Source organism: Pleurodeles waltl, chromosome 4_1 (assembly GCF_031143425.1).
Source record: "Pleurodeles waltl isolate 20211129_DDA chromosome 4_1, aPleWal1.hap1.20221129, whole genome shotgun sequence".
In the NCBI taxonomy this organism is placed as follows: Eukaryota; Metazoa; Chordata; class Amphibia; order Caudata; family Salamandridae; genus Pleurodeles; species Pleurodeles waltl.
Genome location: NC_090442.1, coordinates 880,275,241 through 880,299,032, shown reverse-complemented (window position 1 = coordinate 880,299,032; position 23,792 = coordinate 880,275,241).

The window sequence follows — 23,792 nt, the reverse complement described above, 5'->3', positions numbered from 1 at the left end:
TTTGCTGCAAAGCTTTTCCAACCAATTGCAGCACTGGAACAGCAACTCTGGCTAAAAAGATCAGACTTCCATTTCAGACAGATGAAATTTCAATAATCCCACTCCTTTTTTTCAGGTTAAATTTTTTTCTGGGACCACTGAAGCAGCCGACTTGGACGAGTTGTGGCTGATTTTTCCCAGCTCTCCTCACCTTCACCACCACGTCCATCATTTTTGTAAGGTGCTTCTCTCCCTGGATTGCATAATTTGTTTTTCATATGGGTTGTTTGACCTCCAGTACCATAATGAGTACCAGACTTACCCCAACGAACACTTGTGTGGCAAATTGAGTACTTTCTTAGTGGGCCACTGCCAGTGCTTGAAATAGAAGTGGAGGTATTTGGGTGTGTCGTTGATTGCCTCTTTGCAGTGCACACTTCTACTGAGGTAGGGGTTGGTGCAGGTCTCAGCTGGGGCTTCAAAAATATGGGAGCTAGTGGTGCTGCCTGTGCCACACCCCTCAGAGCAGATTGAATTGTAATGTCAGACTCCTCTGTGCCAGCTTCCATAATGACTGTCTCGTTGTCGTCATCCTCCTCCTCATCCTCTTCCATGATTCTAAGGCTTTCAGGAACTTTTCTTTTTCCTTGCCTCGCCTGGCATCTCCTGGACTCTGTCCATGTCACTATCATCATCATCAGAAGAGGTGCTGCAGAAGACGGTGGGGTAGTACCCTTCTTTTTTCTTGCTGGAGATCTGGAAGTGATTGATTTGAAAAGGGGAGGTTCTTGCTCAGCAGGAAGCTCAACCTAGGCTGCTGTCCACTTTTCTCTGTTTTCCAAAACAATTGGGTACTACTTTGCAAAAGGGACAAATCCAATTCAACGTCACTGCTCATCGTTGTCATCATCATTGCAGTGGCTGCCTCACTGACAGACATGGTCTTAGGCTTAGGTTGGGGTGATCCTGTTTATGCGGGGGTGCTGTTCACAGGTTCCTTTGCAGAGGCCAGTGTGGCAGGTACACATCTCTAGAAAAAGATTGAAGCAGGCACACCACTTGTGGAAAGCTGCTTCTTCTCATTGACCACTTTCTTGGTAGAAACTTTCTTTGGGGACATCTTAAAGCTTTCAGCTGGCAGTGGCAGTAAGGTACACAAGCGAGAGAGATTGGAGGACTGAAATCATTGTACAGGCCTTCTTTTTGGCACTTCTGCGGGTGATGTATCTTCTTCTCTTGTGCCCCTTAAAACAATCAAGGAAGAAAAACATGTTGTTAGTGAAACATGCCATTATTGCAGGATGAAATAGTACAGATAAATGCAATGATTAGTTACTTATGTAATAAATACCAATTTAATCAAATATTGTAAAGTTAAACAATACCACTACACAATAAAATTTCATTTCAAATCAGGCCACACAACATGCAGGTTGCAATTGTATTTTGTAATTGTAATTGTATCTATATGGTGAGAATTACCCCTGATAAGGTGTCAAAGTGCATTTTGTCGAGTAGCACGCTACTCACAAACCCACAACGGATTAGTGGCTGATTAGTATAGGGACATATGAGCTGTTAATTTGAGCAGTGGACATGTGGTCTGGTAGATATATTAAATAGGATAATAGAGGGATATAAGAGGGAAGAGTCTAGAAAGTGTTACTTAGGATATCATAGTAGTAAGATAGGTTTGGAATGAGTCAAAGTAGAGATGGAGGATGGAAGTGTCTAGAAAGGGATAGGGGAAATCATGGTAATAAAATGAGGTTTGGGATGAGACAAAGGAGGAATACATGATTATTTTTGCTATCTGGCAATGGTTGCTGAGAGGTGCTTTTGCAGCTCACAGAGATTAGACATGTGCACATTGCATGGACAGATGGATGTTGATGATGGTCTTTATTGCCTCCATTGACCATGTCTTATTCTGCTTGAGGCAACAGAGTGAAATTAAAAGGCATACAAGAGTCCTCCGCTCCACCATGACAACATTCTCTAGGGATCTTCTTGACAGGAGCTCAAGCATGCAGTAATCATTACAGTGTGCATTCCTGGTGAAAAGATCACACAACAAAATACCCCCTGACCCACCCTGGGATGAAAACCCCATTTGTGGTCTGCCAGTTGAAGTCTGCTGAGCATGTCCACCCTGGCATTGAGTGACTTTACAATAGGCCTGGCAACAGTGATATCTCTCAGTTCAAAGACACAGTGCTTTCTTGCATAGTTGCATTAGCACTGGCAATTACGTTGTAAATCACAACCTGCACCAGTTGCCTGCATTTGATGGACATGCTTTCAGAGCAATAGGATGTCATGAAGTTCTAGGTGATTGATGTGAAGCTTTCATTCAAATCGGTATTAGAGACCCTTGATCTCCCCCACTCCAAAGTCACCACCCTAATCAAGAGCCAATGATTCTGTCACTACTATAAGCTCTAAATCAGAATAAGAGAACAGCTTACTGCATGAGAAGATGGTGGACAATTGTCGCTACTGAAAGTAGTGGGCTGTCTCCCTTGAGATGATGTACAACAGGCAGCCTCAGTGTAGCACAAACTAAAAGTGGAGGTTCCATTGCAAGGACTGCACATTCCAGAGAACTCAAGGGGCCAGGAGGATGCATAAGGCTAAGAGTCTAGGAAGCCTCACAACCATCCTCACCAAGAGCCAGGATGATACCTGTAACATCAGGATCATATTCCGAATGTGCCAGTCTCATTGTGGGTGGGGAAAGGCCTTGAATGCCAATGTGTTGAGAATGTCCCAAAAGAAGGGAATCCTCTGCACATGCATCAAAAAGAAACTCAGTGCACTGAAGGAACACCCAAAGGTTGAAAGAAGGATGCCCATCATCTAGAGATGGTCTGCAACTGACTGTGGTGAGTGTGTCTTGAACAGCCAGTCATTGAGGTAGTGAAGCAGATGTATACCAGGCATGCAAAGATGGACAACAAATATCGCCATGAGTTTTGTGAATGTCATAACTTTCCAGGGGCTGACATAAAGCTGAAGGGTAGTAATGAACACTGAAAATACCCAGAGTCTTCTATGAGACAAAGGTAGGGCTTATGGGCCTGCAGGACAGGCGTATGAAGTGATGAAACCTACAAATCCAAGGCTAATAGCCAATGTCCTTAATCCAAGGTGGAAAGGACCTGGGATAGTAGTGACCATTTGTAATTCTGTTCTTTTTACAAGCAGGCATGCAGAAGACAAACATTCAAAATAAGACTGACAGTTTCAAATCCCTGATGGTCCGAGGCCACATCAGAGAGGATTTGTTGCCCCACGTTTGAGTTGTGACCAGCAGCCTAGACAGCAAAGGTAAACACATGCACATTGATGGTCAAAAAGATTTCTGCAGCTGTAGAATGGTATAAACCCTATAGTTTTAGGGCGGGTAGAGGGGGCTGCCTTTACCTTGGCACAATGCTGAGTTTTTGGAATTTGGCATCAGTACAAGCAACACATTTAGGAGTGGAGTTATGCTTTCATGTTGAAGGGTGAAAAAAAGGGAAATTACATCATGACACCGGTGTGGTGCCTATCTGCCCCTCTGTATAATCACTTCATGTGTGGTTTAAGGCTGTCACACAAGTTTGACTGAACGTATCTCCGGTGCACAATAGCAAATGCTGCTAAAGAAATGAGGAGTCAGTCTAGTGCCTTGAATATTCAAAAGCTGAGGAATCTCTGTTTAGAAACATTAATCAGAATAGCAATTTATATGTCACTAATAGCTTAAAAGAAAATATCCAACATGATCTTATTAATATTGCCTGCTTTTTAATATAATGTACCAAATAGAACAATAAACAGTATTAAAAAAAACATTGAGGTTACATTAAAATTATTCTGATAAAAATAAACATCAATTCAAAAACACCTTAAAGACTCTAAAAGGATGAAGAGGCTACATCAACATTGCTCATGCATGAACAGTAAACTGCTTACAAACTCACATCCTAAAATTCCGTGTTCAAGGAAATAGAGCTTTTAAGATTTAAGGGCTCAAAGCAGACAGTGTGCATTCCGAGGGTGCTGAGCAGCGGGGGCCCTGCACTGCTAATGCCAGGGGCATTGCTGGGGCCGCCTGTGGCCCTTCACAGCCTTTCTGCCAGCCTTTCCATGGTGGTTGAACCACAATGGAAAGACAGGCAGAAAGGAGACTCATGCTCAGCGCAGCTGTGCTGATCTTAGCACCGCGGTGGCTGAGCACAAGTCACGCTGCCTGTCGGGAGCCAGGCTCCTGGTGGGGATAGCGGACCCCTGAACTGTGGCAGTCTGACTGCCACAGGAATTCTGACGGTCCTTGGACTGACAACTCGTAATAAGACATTTAAAGGATTATACAGACTGTCAATTATGACAATTTCTACTTACCTAGTACCCAACTCTGCCAACAAAAATGCCAAGAGGTGTTTTGGCTAATGATGTACACGTTTGCAGATATAAACAGATATAGCTATTTGCTTTATATCCATCTGTTTTAAAATAGATACCTGTGGTAATCAGAGAGAGGTGCATGGGTGAATGGAATAACCCTTAAAAAAACAATGGCGGCAGGGTGGTCCAGGGGAAATTGAATAATCATTAAAAAATTAATTATGCTACTGATATGTCTGCAGTGCACCACAGCCAGGGCATCCAGGAGCAAATACAATTATAAATCTAAAGAAACTGATGCTGTAGCGCAGCTGGGCGCCTGTGGTGGATGGAGAAATGGATGGACGGATAAAGGCAAAATGCAGAATTAAATACATTGAAAGAATAAAAACATTTTAATAAATCAAAAAATAAACATTTTACAAATTAAAATTAAAATTGAAAAAGTAAAAGAAAAAACAAGATATTAAATTAAAATTAAAAATAAACATTTAAAAATGAAATTAAGAAATTAAAATAAAAAATTAAATTAAAAACAAAGAACACATTCAAGCCAATGGCAAAGGCATACTGGCTGGATGCACAAAATGGCCTCCAGTCACATGGTCTAAGAACAACAACGAGGAGCAAGTAGGCAGGGGGATCAAAGAACATATGCAAGACTAAGGCAAAGGCACACAGGCTGGATGCACAAAATGGCCGTCAGCCACATGGTCAAATGACAACAACAAGGAGCAAGGAGGCACAGAGAACAAATAACACATGCAAGCCTATGGTAAAAGCACAGTGGCTGGATGCACAAAATGTCTGTCAGCCACATGGTCAAATAACAATGACAAAGAGGCATGGGGAACAAAGAACAAATGCAAGCCTATGGAAAAGGCACACTGGCTGGATTCACAAAATGGCTACCAGCTAAATGGTCAAACAACAAGGAGCAAGGAGGCATGGGGAACAGAAAACACATGCAAGCCTATGGCAAAGGCACACTGTCTGCATGCACAAAATGACTGCCAGACACATGGTCAAACAACAACAACAAGGAGCAAGAAGGTAGGGGGAAATAACTACACATTCAAGCCTTTGGCAAAGGCACACTAGCTGGATGCACAAAATGACTGCCAGGCACACGGTCAAACAACAACAGCGAGGAACATGTCGGCATGAGGAATAAAGAACATATGCAAGTCTATAGCAAAATCACACTGGCTGGATGCACAAAATGGCCACCAGGCACATGGTCAAATAACAACAACGAGGAGCAAGTAGGCATTGGAAACAAAGCACACATGCAAGCCTATGGCAAAGTCACTTTGGCTCAATTCACAAAATGGCTGCCAGTGACATGGTCAACCACCAACGACAAGGAGCATGGAGGCATAACAAAGAAAGGACACATGCAAGCCTAAGGCACTGGCCAGATGCAAAAAATGGCTGCCAACCACATGGTCAAACAACAACAACAATGAGCAAGGAGGCATGTGTAACAAAGAATACAAGCAAGTCTATGGCAATGGCACACTGACTGGATGCCCGAAAGGGCCACAAGGTCAAGCACAACAACAAAGAACAAGTAGGAATGGGGAACAAAGAACACATGCAAGCTTATAGCAAAGGCACACTGGCTGGATGCACAAAAGGGTCACTGGCCACATAGTCAAACAGCAACAACAAGGAGCAAGTAGGCATGGGGCGCAACGCACACATGCAAGCCTATGGCAAAGGTACACTGGCTGGATGCACAAAGTGGCTGCCAGTCACATGGTCATACATCAACGGCAAGAAGCAAGAAGGCATGGCAAATGAAGAACACATGCAAGCCGATGGCAAAGGCACACTGACTGTATGCACAAAACTGCTGCCAGCCACATGGTGAAACAACAAGGAGTGAGGAGACATGGAGGAGAAAGAACACATGCAAGTCTATAGCAAAAGCACACTGACTGGATGCACAAAATGGCTGCCACATTCATGGTCAAACAATAGCAAGGAACAAGTAGGCATGGGAACAAATATCAAATGGAAGCCTGTGGCAAGGACACAATGGCTAGATGCACAAAATGGCCACCAGCCACATGGTCAAACAACAAGGAGCAAGGAGCCATGGGGAACAGAAAACAAATGCAAGCCTATGGCAGAAGCATACTGTCTGTGTGCACAAAATGACTGCCAGCCACATGGTCAAACAACAATAACAAGGAACGAGGAGGTAGGGGGAACAAATAATGCATTCAAGCCTATAGCAAAGGCACACTTGCTGGATGCACAAAATGACTGCCAGACACATGGTCAAACAACAAGAGCAAGGAGCATGTAGGCATGGGGAACAAAGAACACATGCAAACCTATGGCAAAAGCACACTGCCTGGATGCACAAAATGGCCATCAGGAACATGGTCAAACAACAGCAACAAGGAGCAAGTAGGGCATAACAAACAAAGAACACATGCTGGATGCACAAGGTGGCTGCCAGCCACATGATCAAACATCAATAACAAGAAGCGAGGAGGCATGGCAAACAAAGGACAGATGCAAGCCTATGGCAAAGGCATGCTGGCTGGATTCATGAAATGGCCACCAGCCACATGGTCAAACAACAAGGAGCTATGGGGAACAGAAAACACATGCAAGCCTATGGCAAAGACACACTGTCTGCGTGCACAAAATGACTGACAGCCACATGGTCAAACAACAATAATAAGGAAGAAGGAGGTGGGGGAACAAAGAACGCATTCAAGCCTATGGCAAAGGCACACTGGCTGCATGCACAAAATGACTACCAGACACAAGGTCAAACAACAACAGCAAGGAGCATGTAGGCATGGGAAACAAAGAACACATGCAAACCTATTGAAAAAATACACTGGCTGGCTACCTGAACTGGCTATCAGCCACATTGTCAAACAACAACAACACAGAGCAAGTAGTCATGGGGAACAAAGAACATATGCCATCCTATGGCAAAAGCACACTGCCTGGATGCACAAAATGGCCACCAGCAACATGGTCAAAAAACAGCAACAAGGAGCAAGAAGGCATGGAAAACAAAGCATACATGCAAGCCTGTGGCAAAGTCACTTTGGCTCACTGCACAATATGGCTGCCAGTCACGTGGCTTAATGCACAAAATGACTGCCAGACACTTGGTCAAACAACAACAGCAAGGAGCATGTAGGCATGGGGAACAAAGAACACATGCAAACCTATGGCAAAAGCACACTGGCTGGATGTAGAAAATGGTCACCAGCCACATAGTCAAACAACAAGAAGCAAGTAGGCATGGGGAGCAACACACACATGCAAGCCCATGGCAAAGGCACACCGGCTGGATGTACAAAGTGGCTGCCAGCCACGTGGTCAAACATCAACGAGAAGCAGCAAGAAGGCATGGCAAACAAAGAACACATACAGCCCTATGGCAAAAACACACTGGCTGGATGCACAAAATGGCTGCCAGCCACATGGTAAAACAACAATGAGCAAGGAGGCGTGGTAAACAAAGAACACACGCAAGCCTATGGCAAAAGCACACTGGATGGATGCACAAAATGTCTTCCAGCCACATGGTGAAACAACAAAGAGCAAGGAGGCGTGGAGAAGAAAGAACACATGCAAGCCCATGGCAAAGGCACACTGGCTGGATGCACAAAATGGCTGCCAGCCACATGGTGAAACAACAAAGAACAAGGAGGCGTGGAGAAGAAAGAACACATGCAAGTCTATGGCAAAGGCACACTGGCTGGATGCACAAAATGGCTGCCAGCCACATGGTGAAACAACAAAGAACAAGGAGGCATGGAGAAGAAAGAACACATTCAAGCCAATGGCAAAGGCACACTGGCTGGATGCACAAAATGGCTGCCAGCCACATGGTCAAACAACCACAAAAAGGAGCAAGGAGGCTTGGGGAACAGAACACATGAGCAAGTCTATGGCAAAAACACACTGACTGGATGCACAAAATGACCACCAGCCACATGGTCAACCAACAACAAGAGGGGGCAAGTAGGCACGGGGAACAAAGCACATATGCAAGACTATGGCAAAGGTACACTGGCTGGATGCACAAAATGGCTACCAGTCACAAGGTAAAACATTAATAACAAGGAGCGAGGACACATGGCAAACAAAAGGACACATGCAAGCCTATGGCAATGGCACACTGACTGGATGCACAAAATGGCCGCCAGCCACATTGACAAGCACAACAGCAAGGAGCAAGTAGGCATGGGGAACAAAGACCATATGCAAGCCCATGGCAAAGGCACACTGGCTAGATGTGCAAAATGCAAACACAAGCAAGATCTATGGCAGAAACACACTGACTGGATGCTCAAAACGACCGCCAGCCACATGGTCAAAGAACAACAATAGGGAGCAAGTAGGCACGGGGAACAAAGAACACATGCAAGCCTATGGTAAAGGCACACTGGGTGAGTGCACAAAATGGCTGCCAGCCACATAGTCAAACATTAATAACAAGGAGCAAGGAGGCATGGCAAGAAAAGAACACATACAAGCCGATGGCAAAGGCACACTGACTAGATGCACAAAATGGCCGTCAGCCACATGGTCAAGCACAACAACAAGGAGCAAGTAGGCATGGGGAACAAAGAACACAAGCAAGCTTATGGCAAAGGCACACTGGCTGGAGGTAGAAAATGGTCACCAGCCACATAGTCAAACAACAAGAAGCAAGTAGGCATGGGGAGCAACACACACATGCAAGCCCATGGCAAAGGCACACCGGCTGGATGCACAAAGTGGCTGCCAGCCACGTGGTCAAACATCAACAAGAAGCAGCAAGAAGCCATGGCAAACAAAGAACACATACAGCCCTATGGCAAAAACACACTGGCTGGATGCACAAAATGGCTGCCAGCCACATGGTGAAACAACAAAGAGCAAGGAGGCGTGGCAAACAAAGAACACACACAAGCCTATGGCAAAAGCACACTGGATGGATGCACAAAATGTCTTCCAGCCACATGGTGAAACAACAAAGAGCAAGGAGGCGTGGAGAAGAAAGAACACATGTAAGCCCATGGCAAAGGCACACTGGCTGGATGCACAAAATGGCTGCCAGCCACATGGTGAAACAACAAAGAACAAGGAGGCATGGAGAAGAAAGAACACATTTAAGTCAATGTCAAAGGCACACTGGCTGGATGCACAAAATGGGCACTAGCCACATGGTCAAATAACAACAACAAGGAGCAAGTAGACATGGGGAACAAAGAACACATGCAAGCCTATGACAATGGCATACTGGCTGGATGTCCAAAATGGCTGCCAGCCACATAGTCAAACAACAAGGAGCAAGTAGGCATGGGAGTAACGCACACATGCAAGCCTATGGCAAAAGCACACTGCTGGATGCACAAAATGGCTGCCAAACACATGGTGAAACAACAAAGAGCAAGGAGGCTTAGAGAAGAAAGAACACATGGAAGCCTATGGCAAAGACACACTGGCCGAATGCACAAAATGGCCACCAGCCACATGGTCAAACAACAAGGAACATAGTGGCATGGCCAACAAAGAACACATTCATGCCAGTGGCAAAGGCACACTGGATGGATGCACAAAATAGGCACCAGCCACATGGTCAAATACCAACAACAAGGGGCAAGTAGACATGGGGAACAAAGAACACATTCAACCCTATGACAAAGGCACACTGGCTGGATGTACAAAATGGCTACAGCTACATGGTCAAACAGCAACAGCAAGGAACAAGTAGTCATGGGGAACAAAGAACACATGCAAGCCTATGGCAAAGGCACACTGGCTGGATACTCAGAATGGCTGTCAGACACATGGTCAAACAAGGAGCCAGTAGGCATGGGGTACAAAGAACACATGCACATCTACGGCAGTCACACTTGTTGGATGCATAAAATGGCCACAGCCACATGGTCAAACAACAACTGCGAACATGGAGGCATGGAGAATATGCACGTCTATGGACACAGACTACACAAAATGGCCCCTGACCACACGTCATAGCAAACAAAAACTAATGGTGGACAATGCCTACCAACACACACACACAGTGGCCAGAAAAAGGTGGCATGGTGGTAACACTGAAGAAAACACTAACTTTAAGTCAGCAATGCAAAACAAAAAAAGAAACTGAGCTGTAAAAAAATTCACAACAAAGCACATCCTCCTATGCCACCAAATATTACCCCACAACATATACAATAGCCAACGTGTTTAATTCAATCCAATGTCATCCCTGCTCTAAATGAAGATTTAAAAACATATACCACTGAAACATTTATTTCATGCACTGATGACTACTAGCACTGGGCCTACTGTCTAGATGGCCCTTTGGAAGTCTAGGCCACATAGTAAAAGAAATGAACATTGCAAATGTAACAAACGTAGAAAAGGTACTGAGCTGTAGAATACTTTTCCATTAAAAAAGATGAAACATCAATGAAATTCAAAATAAATAACTGGGTCCATACTTAAGCTCAAGGACATCCCACTACTATAAAAATTAAAAAACTAATTAAAGTATAAAGAAATATTGGTGCATGCCAAGCAAATAAACAGCACTCATACAATAGCTTTTGAACTTACTTGTGTAATATCACGAAAACAAACTCCTTACATCCAAAGGTATATCCAGGAGACAAAAAGAGTGACCCTTCCACCTCAACACCCAAGTGTAAAGTGACCAGGAGATGGACAAAGCACTGGACAGGAACACAAAGTTGGAGCCTCTGGGGCACTGCCTTCCTGTTTGATAAAAAAAGGCTTTGCACACTGAAAAACAACTTGAAGGGTCATTGGGGAACATCCACTCAAAAAACTCTTTTTGACTAGATTTAAATGCATCTTGAGACAAAAATCTACTCAAGGTGAATTCACACTCACGGGAGGCACTGTTTTGGCTGCCATTACAGCCTGAATTTGCCTGAGCAGGAGCGAAGTCTTGCACACGCTCGCTAGTGGCCTGAGAGTATCATGGTGATTGTGAGCCAGCGCAAAAAACAAATCTCATGTGCATAACTGGAAAAAAACTTTGCTTCGCTCTGGAGCACACACTCCACATAGCTCAAACGACCTGAATTCCAAAAACTCCATGAGGTGTGGCATTGGCTGGTCAACTCACTTTTCTCGTGAGCTTCTAGGGCCAGATGTAGGTAGCGTTTTGCATGGCGCAAACTGCAAAAATCGCAGTTTGCGCCATTCAAAACGCGCATCGCGATGCTCATTTCCGTTTTGCGAGTCGGTACTGTTTAAGGAAAACAGGGCTGCAATACAAAAAAGAAAAACTGCTTTATTTAAAAAGCAGTCACAGACATGGAGGTCTGCTGTCTCCAGCAGGCCACCAACCCTGTGAGTGCAGGGAATAGCAATGGGGTCGCAAAATGCGACCCCATTGCGATTCGCAGACGGTGTCTGAGACACCGCTCTGCATCCGATTTTGCGATTCGGAAATGGCGAGTCGCACCGACTTGCCATTTCCGAATCGCAAAATTGGAAATTGCTACATCTGGCCCCTAGTTTGGTTGCTGCATTTACTGTATGTGGTTGGAAAGCCTGTTGTCTATGATGCATGGTGGACAACTAACTTACTGTTGTGGACAGCATCCTGACGCAAATCTTTTTACTGTTCATTTTCTCAAACATATTAACACTTACCATTGCTAATACACAATCACAAAATCTCACATACCACACTCATATTTTAAGCAAAAATTATAAGGCCCTCATTATGACCTGGCGGTTGGTGTTAAAGTGGCAGTAATACCGCCAACAGGCTCACAGTAACAACTGCCAAATTATGACCATGGCAGAAAAATCTCCGATAGACAGCCAAGGTACCACACTGACCACCAGGGTGGAAACAACAGCCACCACGGCGGTAGCCGCTACAGCCAGGCAGAACATTGTTCCGCCCACCATATTATGACCCAGGAAACCGCCACCTTTTCTGGGGCGGTAGCAACAACATCAAAAGCCTGGCAGAAACAACCCTAAGAAGGGAATGGACTCACCATTGGAGACACAGGGCACAGCCACGCCGCCATGGATCCAGAACTGAATGTCTTCCTCATGATCTTCTATGTTCTGCTCCACCACGAACACCAGTGCCAGCGAAGACGACGATGGTGAGTACAGCTGCCTAGCACACCAGGGAGGGGGGAAGGAAAAAGAGAGTGACACACACACGCACAACACACACACCCCCAATGCCATAAACACAACCAAATGCATTATAAAACAATTTTACCCCGTATGTCAGATGAATAATGCAGGGACAGAACGATTTTGCAAAAGTGTTTGTAATAAGGTCAACACAGTAGAAATAATAAGTTAGGCAAGATAATAGATATATACATATGTACAGAAAAAGGGACACAGCCCCAGTCCACTATTTGTGTAGTCCACGTGGCCACAGGCTAAAGTCCAAGGCCACACATGTCACCTGCTTTAACACGGAGAGAACACTGCAGGGGCAGCAGTTGGTAAATAGGCAGGCACCTCAGGGGGATGGGGGCACCTCAGCCGGGAAATGTTAGAATACCACTGGTTCTGGAAGGGGCAACATGCCCTGTGCTTGATCCTGGGGAGTGATGGGCCAGTCTCTCAGGTGGGTGTCTTCCCCACTGGCTCTGGAGGGGGCAACCTGCCCTGTGCTATTGGTCCTGGGGAGTGATGGGCCACAGTCTCTCGAGTAGGTGTCTTGCCCACTGGTTCTGAGGGGCATCGTGCCCTGTGCTTGATCCTAGGGAGTGTTGGGCATGTGGGTGTCTTACCCACTGTTCCTGGAGGGGGCACTGTTCCCTGCGCTTGATCCTCTGGAGTGTTGGGCATGTGGGTGTCTTACCCACTGGTTCTGGAGGGGGCATCGTGCCCTGTGCTTGATCCTGGGGAATGTTGGGCATGTTCATGTCTTACCCACTGGTTCTGGAGGGGACATCGTGCCCTGTGCTTGATCCTGGGGAGTGCAAGGTCACAGTCTCTGAGGTGTGTGTCATACCCACTGGCATTGCAGGGGGCAGGCAGCACAGCAGCCCATGGAGGCAGGATTGCACACCGTCCGCTGGCGGTGATGACTGCACAGTGGTGGTGGTGGTGGGAGGCTCCTGCCCATCCCCTGCAACCTTGGACGACTGCACAGTCGTGGTGGTGCTGCTGGTGGGGGGAGGCTCCTGCCCATCCCCTGCAACAGTGGCTGCACAGTGGTGTATTTTGGAGGGGGGCTGACACAGTGGGAGAGGACACAGGGGACATGTGCATGGCTGTAGTGGAGGTGTTTGCCAGTGAGGTGTGTGTTCTGCTTGCTGTGGTGATGCTGGTAGTGGATGATGATGTAGTGCATGCAGGTGTGAGTGTGGACGGAACTGGGTGGGAGGTGGTGGGGAAGAGGGGGGAGACAGTGGAAATAGTGGATGTTGGTGTGTCTGCAACTGGGTGGGGTTTGTGTGAGTACCTGTTGGATGAAGTGTGGTACTTGTGTTTGCCTGTGACACTCTTGAGTGTTGTCTTGTGTGCATTCTCATCTGCCTGTGTGCTTGGGATAGGTTGGGGTTGAGGAGAATGGGACTGGGCAGTGGAAGTTGGATGGGGGAGGGTAGAAACAGGGATAAAGGCTACCATCAGAGAGGAGGCCAGAGCCTGGAGCGATCTCTGTTGGACCGCCAATCCAGTGTGAATGCCCTCCAAGAATGCATTAGATTGTAGCATCTGGGCTGCCAGCCCCTGGATGGCATTCACAATGGTTGACTGCTCTACAGAGATGGATCTCAGGAGGTCAACAGCCTCCTCACTCAGGGCAGCAGGGCTAACTGGGGCAGGCCATGAGGTGCATGGGACAAAGGAGAGGCCCACCCTCCTGGGTGAGCGGGCACTGGCAACTCGATGAGGGGCTGCTGGGAAGGTGGTGATGGTATGGGGTGGCGGCTGTACCTCTAGCTGGGGTGGTCCCATAGGTGTCCACCACCACCAGGGAGCTTCTATTGCAGTGTTGTCACCTCCTGTCTCTGGCGTGGGCTCCCCTCGCTCTCCGTCCCACTGGTCCCCTCGGCTTCGGTGGACTCTGCCTCCTGGGTCCTGTAGATGCAGCTTCCTCTGTTGCCGGTGCCCCTGCTCCTCTGCCAGATGATTGCTAATGCACATAAGGAAAGGATGACAAGACAAAAAGTGGGGAGGGAAAGAGATAAAGGATACACTTGGTCAATGGCTGCACCAACAACACCACCGTTGGCGTACACAGCACCCTCACACACAGGGAACAGGCCTATGCAATGTGCCATAGCACTACCAGAGAATTAATTAGCAGCCAAGGCATGGGGAGGGGCACACATCGCCAAATGCAGCACACCTGGGACCCACGCAGCCCTGACCAGTTGTGGACGCCTGCGAGCTAGGCTAGGTAGTCAGAATAATCCCTTCAGATCCCTAGTCACCATGGGACCTATACTGCAATGTCAGGCCTGGCCGAGGGGCACCCACTGACACACATCCCCTCCAGATACCAACATATCATGCGTAAGTTGTAATGATGGCCACTGTACTCACCCCCTTGTGGCTGCTGTGATGACCTCAAGCGCCGATCCAGCTCAGGATAGGCCACTGCCAGAATGCGGACCATCAGGGGGGTCAGTGTTCGACTGGCACCCCTTCCTTTTTCGGAGGCCATCGGGCACCCCTTCCTTTTTCGGAGGCTATCCCCAACTGGGCCTCTGCCGTGTTCCCTGCCCAGCGTCTCAGGTCCTCCCACGGCTTGCGACAATGGGTGCTCCACCTGCCATAGACCCCAGGGTCCACACCTCCTTGGCAATGGTACATCACATACCCTTCTTTTGATGGGTGCTGACCTGCAGAGGCAATACACACAGGAAAATTGAATTACACAAACAGTCCTACCTGTTACACATAAGGCCCACCATACCCGTTTCCATCACCATTGGCACACATATTGCCCAGTACACAACCTTCACGCCGCCCAGAGGAAATCCACTCACCCACCTTACACGAGACCTTCACACAAACCACTCCATGCATTCATGCCACATGCATCGTGCCCACAGTGCACTCATCTGTTGGTCTGGAGGCCCATACAGCAGTCCGTACTGGGTAGGACCCCATCCACCAGTCTTTCCAACTCCTCCGAAGTGAAAGCTGGGGCCCTTTCCCCTGTCACACGGGCCATGGTAGGTTCCAGACAGAGGTCACAGCAGCACATGCAGTGTAGGTCCTCTCCTGTGGAAGATCAGGTAGCAAGTGAGGAATATGACAGAAAATGTTCTCAATAGTGCTGACAAGAGTGTTGTCTGCCCTGATTAAACACATGTGCAGCTACATTGTTTTCCCCCAGGTTGAAGATTTGGCCACAGTGAAGGCCGAGTTCTATGCAATGGGACATATCCCCAACATAATTGGGGCGATTGATGGAACACATTGCCTTTGTCCCCCCGCCAGATTGAACAGGTGTTCAGAAATCAGAAGAGTTTCCACTCTGTGAATGTACAGATGGTGTGCTTGGCGGACCAGTACATCTCCCACGCCAATGCTAAGTATCCTGGGTCAGTGCATGATGCCTTTGTCCTGAACAATAGCAGCATCCCAAATGTGATGGCCCAACTACTGAAGCATAGGGTGTGGCTAATAGGTGAACCCTGGTTCCCACCCAGTAGATGTTGGTGTATGGGTATGGTGTGGGACATATGGATAGTGTGTGGCTAAATGTTGTCCCTCAATATTTCAGGTGACTCTGGTTACCCCAACGTCTCATGGCTGCTGACCCATGTGAGGAATGCCAGGACAAGGTCAGAAGAACATTATAAGAGGCACATGGGTGAACTAGAAGGATAATTGAAATGACCTTTGGCCTCCTCAAGGCCAGGTTTCAGTGCCTCCCTCTGACAGGTGGATCCCTGTGCTACTCTCCCAAGAAGGTCTGTCAGATAGTGGAGGCATGCTGCATGGTGCATAACCTGGCCCTCAGACGGCATGTTCCATTCCTGCAGGAGGAGGAGGAGGCTGCAGATGCCCGTGTGGCAGCAGTGTCCCCTTTGGACAGTGAGGATGAGGAGGCAGAGGATGAGGACAACAGAACATCAGTGATCAGACAATACTTCCAATGACACACAGGTAGGCAAGTGTTACTTCACATTTCAATGACATTTGTTTGAATTTCTCTGGCACTGGCATGCTGATATTTCCCACCTCTATGCCCACTTACTGTTCCCTCTGGCAATTCATTTTGCAGATGTTGGTGACCTCACATATACTCTGGTGTGATCACTGCAGCCAGCTACAAGTCGTTAATCTATGCTCAATTTCTGTACAGTTGAATTGCAATGTTTGTACCTGTTTCAATGAATACATAATTGATATACCTGACAATTTCTAAACTTTTTTTTCCAAGGGTGTTTATTGAAGTGTTAAAATATAGAGAGGCAAGTGCAATGGGATGGGGTGATGATGGAGGAAAGTCCAGGGTATTGTTCCAGTCTGTTTGTAGCACAGGGGCTTTGTCCAAGGGGACATAGGAAGGGGAGCAATGGCAGTTCAAGGTGGACGGGGTGACAGTTTGGAACACAAGGGTGACAATCAGGAGAGTCTCACTTCCTGGCGGGGATCTTGGCAAGTGTCTCTGGCATCTGTCTGGATCGCAGGGAACGTTTGCGGGGTGGTTCTCGTTCTGCAGGGGGAGACGTGTCAGTGGCCTGTGAGCCCTGTGGCAGGGCCTTCTGGATACTAGCTGCAGGGGAGGTGGAAGGCTGTTCAGATGTGTGGCTAGTGGCAGCGGCCCGCTGCCTCCCTCATAATATTGGCCCTGTCTATCCTGCTATGGAGATCAGGGTGTTGTTGATGGCCTGCAAGTCCTCCCTGATCCCCGGGGACTGTCCCTCCTGCAGCCACCTGTTCTCCCGCACATTGTCCAGGATCTGGCCCATCGTGTCCTGGGAATGTTGATAAGATCCTAGGATCTCTGCAAGTGCCTCCTGGAGAGTCGGTTCCATTTGGCCTGTCCTCCTCCTGGCACACAGCACTCCTCCCAGTTTCCCTGTTGGCCTGTGCCTCTGTCCCCTGAACCGTGTGCCCACTGCCACTGACTCCAGGTTCCTGATTGTCTTGGGTATGAGATGTGGCCTGGGATCCCTGTATCGGTGGACACACTGCTGATTGACGTGTCCTGGGGACAGAGGTGTGGGTACGCTGGGTGGGTGCTGTGGTGGTGTTTCCTGATTGGGGAGGCTCTGTGGTGGTGTGTGACTGGGCCTGGGTAACCGGCTGTCCAGAGGTCCCTGATGGGCCAGGTAGGTCATCCAGATCGTGAAGACCAGAGTTGCTGTCATCACTGTGTGCCTCTTCTCTTGGGGGACTGGATATTGCTGGTACATTCTCTCCAATGATATTGGCTGGGGTACCTGTGGGGATGTAAATGATGTGTTATGGTTTCTGTGTCTGACATATTGTGCAGCCCTGGCTTGTCCTCTTTGGTTGAATTTGACCTGGCAGCTTTCATTTGTGTATGTTAGTGTATGGTGGGATTATTAGTTCTCTATAGCGTGTATGCTTCAGTGATGAGTGTCCATGCAGGTCTGTGAGGGGTGTCCATGCATTGGTAGAGCATGCAAGGCTTGACATTGGGATGAGTGAGATGTGATGGTGGGGTGTGTGGGAAGTGGTGGAGTGATGGGAGTGAGGGTGAGGATGGGGGTATGTGATGCATGCAGGTAGGGGGTGATAGTAGTAGAGAGTTGACTTACCAGAGTCCCCCTTACCAGAGTCCCCCTCCTACTCCGGCCAGGCCCTCAGGATGTAGGATTGCCAAGACTTGCTCCTCCCATGCTGTTAGTTGTTGGGGAGAAGGTGGGTGTCCACAGCCATTCCTCTATACAGCAAGCTGTTATCTTGCTGTAATGGAAGGTACCTTCCCCCAAAGGTCATTCCACCTCTTCCTGATGTCATCCCTCGTTCTTGGGTGCTGTCCCACGGCGTTGACACTGTCCACGATTCTCCGCCATAGCTCCATCTTCCTAGATATCGATATCTGCTGCACCTGTGCTCCAAATAGCTGTGGGTCTACCCAGATGATTTCCTCCACCATGACCCTTAGCTCCTCCTATGTGAAACGGGGGTGTCTTTGTGGTGCCATGTGTGTTGTGTGAGGTGTGTAGGTGAGGGTGTGTTGGGTAATGTGTTTGGGATGTGTGATGTGGGGTGCATCAGTGGTGTATAGGTGTGTATAGTGTGTGGCTCTGGTTGTGTCAATGGTCTTTATGTCTCTCTGCTGGCAATGGTTTGTTATGGTAAAGGGTTGTGGGTAATGTGGGTGTGTGTTTTATAGTGGTGTGGGTGTGTGGGTGTGGTGTGTGTATGGGTGTCAGGTGTGTGTTGTTTGAATTGTCCAATGTGGTGATGTTTTGTCTGTGGGTGTTCATTTTGAGCACTGCGGTATGTACCGCCAATGGTTTATCATTGTTGAATGTCTACCATGGTGATTCGTGGGTCATAATGTGGTGTGTGTTGTTCTGTTGGCATAACGGTGTGGGTTTTGATACCACCACTTTATCACTGACTTTTGGGCTGGCGGATTTGTGTCTGTGGCTGAATACTGATGGATTGGTGTGTGTTTGTCATAATATGGTGAACAGATATCCACAGCGGCGGTATGTTCGCGGCAGTCAGCATGGGGGTAAGTTGGATTTACCGCCAATGTCATAATGAGGGCCCAAATCTGTTATTTAACACACAAATATTAAGTGCACAAAGCATTCTTGCTTTACGATATCACATTTGGAGTTCTTGTAGTGCACGTGGTGTGTCTCCCGCCACATGTAGTGCCCCCAACTAGCTCCCAATCATGGAGACTCCACTCCACATGTGGGATGAGGCTCTGCAATGAGAGTGGTGACTTCCGTCTACCTCAACAAATAAGAAATCAAGTACATGAAGAGGAGGTTGCCATTTTGTAATCATTCTGAAGCATCCTCTCTTCAAATCTCCATCCTTCTTCATTTTATTGCTCCTTAGACAATTCTTGTCCCCAACATGGCTGAGGGACTAGATCTGATACCACTGAATCTGTGAGAGTAAATATGCTCAATGTGAGCTTTTTTATAAAACGTACATGCTTTTTGTGGTATGAATGTTTTGAAAGTTCAACTGTACAAACATGCATGTTTATTGGCTGTTTTATTCATCGACTATTCAGCAGATATTAACATTATGGAAATGCTGTTAAAATATTATACATTTTTGCCAACTTAAAAGTTAAAACACATTATACATTAGAAATTTGTAATATTTCCATTTTGCTAGTTTTACTTTATGTGAAGTGACATTGTGTACCTTTACCTTACTTCCCAACCACCATATGGTTGTGAGGTTTTAACTTCAAAGTTCAGTTGATGAGTAACGTGTGGAAGTTCTGATGTTCAGAAATATAGACCCGTTTGATATCCATTAAAATGCTAACCCTGTTGAAAAACTGTTTCCTCCAAGACAAACAATGTGTGGAACCTGTTGAAAAACTACATTTCTAAGAGGTTAAACTTGATTTTTCACAGACATAAACTACTACCAACTCTTTCAGCTCCGTTGAATGGCTCATTTTGCATCTACATTGTGAATTTTCAATTTTAAGGATCTCTAATTACCAATCTTTGAGCCGGAAAGCACAGGATATTGACAACCTTGTTAAGGTCCCCACAACATTAGCACATGTACAATGGGAAATATTACCTTTTAACTCAAATTATGTAAATATGCATTACTGACCCAATGAATTCAGAAAGTATCTCTTTTCCACACATACCTTTTCAGTGGATCAGGCTGACCAATGACCAATGCAGAAGGACCTTGGCAAGAATGCAGATCCTCCACTTAAAGATGGGAATGAAGACCCAACACCACCAGTGAAGAGGAGGAAGCAACCTCTAGCACTGGTAGTACACCCACCCAGATTCTAACAAAACCTGCCTCAAAAAGACTCTGGGCGGTGGCTGAAGAGTCACCTCAAGGGGGGAGTTGATATTGACACAACCAGATAGAGGGAAGATTGTCTTCCATCTCCTCCTGTGTTTGAGCAATACAAACATGTGGTGTACCAAGAGCAGCCCACCAAATTGTATGGGTCTGCACCCAGCCCCTCCTTAACTCCTGAAGTCCAGATTCTATCAGGCCTTCAGGTGTATCCCCTGCCCATGAATCATTTTCTCCTTTGAGTGCCCACCCAGAAAAACAGGAGTTAAGGACCACTTCTGCCTCTGACACCCCATACCTCTTTTGTACTGCTGAATACCTTAACCCTGAATATGTGTCATTGAATGCTCTCAAGGAAGTTCTGAGGCAAATTGTGGAGGCTTTAGGAGTAAGCTCTTGGGATATTCCGGACCTAAATGGGGTGGTCCTGATACTCTAAGGGACAGTCACTGAGCAGTTCCAGACTTTATGCAGCCTCTTGACCTCATGGACACCAGCTCTTGCATATTGTTTGCTTCCCCAACCTACCCCACCACCTTTTGTCCCATCTCCAAGTTCATCTCTGATCCCTGTCTCCTCTGCTACCCATCTCTTTTGTTCTTCCTGTGGAGTGTCTAGTCCTTTCACGACCAACCATTTCATGTCCACATCACAGAAGGATTTGCACATCCTGGTTAATATGGAGAGTGAGGATGGCAAGTAACTTTTGTCCTTAAGACACGAACCTGAGTTGAACACTCCCTCTGGCTTGGGTGACTGACTTTATTATAATTTTAGACAGTGACCTCTTACGTTTGAGCCCTCTATGGACTGTTGACTTTTTTGTTTCCACTTTGTATATAGATTGGGTCCTTTGACGCTTCCTGACAAACATTTATTAGTTGGACAACCCCTTCAAAGTTAGCATTTCCCCAATTGTTAAAGACTTTATTTTCATTTAATTAGGGGCCTTCTCAAGGACAGATTTTAATTTCCCCAAATTATATTATTTTTCAAACATATAAAAAAGCTTCAAACTGTAACACAAATATCTTTTTTGCATTTACAAATCTTACTGCATTATGCATTGCATGTCAGCAGAAATGAATGTTTGATTCTTCAGAAGATGCTTTCTATGTGGAGAAGATAACATAGATAACACTATCCTATGTAGTTAGAGCAACATCAAACATTCAACATAGATGAAAGTTTGACCCAAGCTTGTAATGTAAAAAGTGTGGAGAATGTATTAATGAATAATGGTCACAGTGAATGTGTTAGAGATAGAACGAAGTTATTTGGGGGTTTTCTCCTAATTCTCTGCCTACTCAATGCTGGTGGGGGAATGATTGAGACTGCTTTAGTTGTGAGTGATTGAGTTGGTGTTGATATGGAGGAGGTGGTACGGGTGGGGTTGATGGAAGTGGCAACAGTGTGAGGTTGGCAGTTGTTGTGTCCCTCCTAATTTGAGATATCTCTGTATAATATCCTGCATGCTATGGCTATGAAGATTGGCATTGCCATTTTTTGTCTATTGCCTCTATTATCTTCATGGGTAAGGAATGGTGCCGTCCACCATTGCCCCTAAATGTGTGAAGATTTTTTTGGTGCATGTTTAACGTATCTTAGTAACACTGTAGCATTTCCAAAGGCACAGGTCTGCTTTTCAGTCATCCGAAGGAGTCTTTTAAGTAGGTGTGGAGGGATGGACAGAATAAGGTTTTGGAAGCTTGCTTGCAATTTGTTTAGTACTGATGATTTAGTATCCATTTTCTTTGAGGAAAATCAAAGGTTGAATAAGTACTTGGTTTAGTAGGCCTGATTCACAAAAAGACTACGCACTCACGGTGGAGGCAACGCACAGCACTATCTGCAGTGCGACATACAGAGATTCCACCATGAGTGTGGGACTCTGTGAATCGGACCCTCAGTGCCTTCATGGCTTTCAAGTATGGGAAACGTTGAGTAGATTTTCTTTTCCAGACTTGTGTCTATTTCTCTTTGTATTTCTCTCTTTTTTCTCCAAGGTGTGCATCCAGTCAACTGACTCTCAGAAAAAAATGAAAATCCAGCTACATAAGTCCTTCAGTGACCTATATTAAATGAGTTTCAAATGACTAGACAGTTTAGATTATCTGATGATATTTCTCTCTTTTCTTCCCCTCCCTAGACCTCTCAGCCACCTCATACGAAGAGAATGCAGGTTGAACTAAGTTTGAGACCCCATGGGTGCTATCCCTTTAATGAAAGAAAAAATGCTATTGATGCATCAGGAGAGTTTGGATCCTATAGACTCACTCTAGTCGTAGGGAAGTGAACTATGTCAGGTCTGGCTCACTGTTTCCACAGGGTCTAAACATATCCGAGCTTCCAAGTTCAGTCCTTAACTCTAACTCTGAGTTGGCTTAGCATGTACAACTCTGAATATTCCTAAGGGCTATCAGGGTACATTTTTACAAACAAAAAACAAACAAACAAAAGAACACAGAGAAACGAAAGGCAATCACAACAAGTAGCCAAAGGCAATCAGCTGTGCACAATGGGAGAGTTGGCTTAATATTATTTAAAGAAGCAGAAATTCACTGAAACAACCAATCATTAAAGTAACATAGTTCGGTATAGTATTAAAATATTCCCTTAAGTTAAAAAACAAACAAAAAATAACAGAAAAAACAATGGTTGAACGGTTAGGAATGGGTATAACATTTTTGTGTATGTTAAAACAAAAAACTAGAAATGCTGTAAAAGTCCAAAGCTTAAAGTGATGTGATATATAAATTGAGTTTATTGTTGGGTGCTTAAATAAGATAAAAATTACTTTAAAAAAACAAAAAATGCTAAAATTCCCCTGTTATCGTTTACTGAGATAACTACAGCTAGCACCCTCACCATGCACTGTTAACGACCCACATATTATATCACTCATGATTTGTTAAATGTTACCATTAATGACATTACTGATACCATTTCAAATTACATCATTGATTTGATTAAATCAGACAGCCATTGTGACACATTCCTATAGAGTTTGTAAACTTGAAGTAATTCAACATTCTACAATTATGGGTGATTTTCTAATCAATGTAATGGAGATACCCTCTTAAAGATTTCACATGAATCACAATTTTTATTCATGAGTTTAACAGATATACAATTGCCTCAGTGAAAAGACAAATTTTGTCAATCGCTTTGGACAACCATCTGCAGTTTGGTAAAATATACTACATATATTCCTGAGATGGGCAAAATGACACACACCCTCAGAGCCATGCTTCCAACATCAGTGTGAGATAAACCACATGTGAGAAAATTGGTTTCCCCCAAACAAAATAATGAAACCAATAGTTTGAATAATTATTAATGGTTTAAAATCAAATTCAATGGTGGAAGTTGGATTTTAATAACTATTAAAGAAAAGGAATTTCTAAATTTCCCCTAAGTTTTGCGGCCTTCAAAGGGAACAAACAGGATGCTAGGTCAAT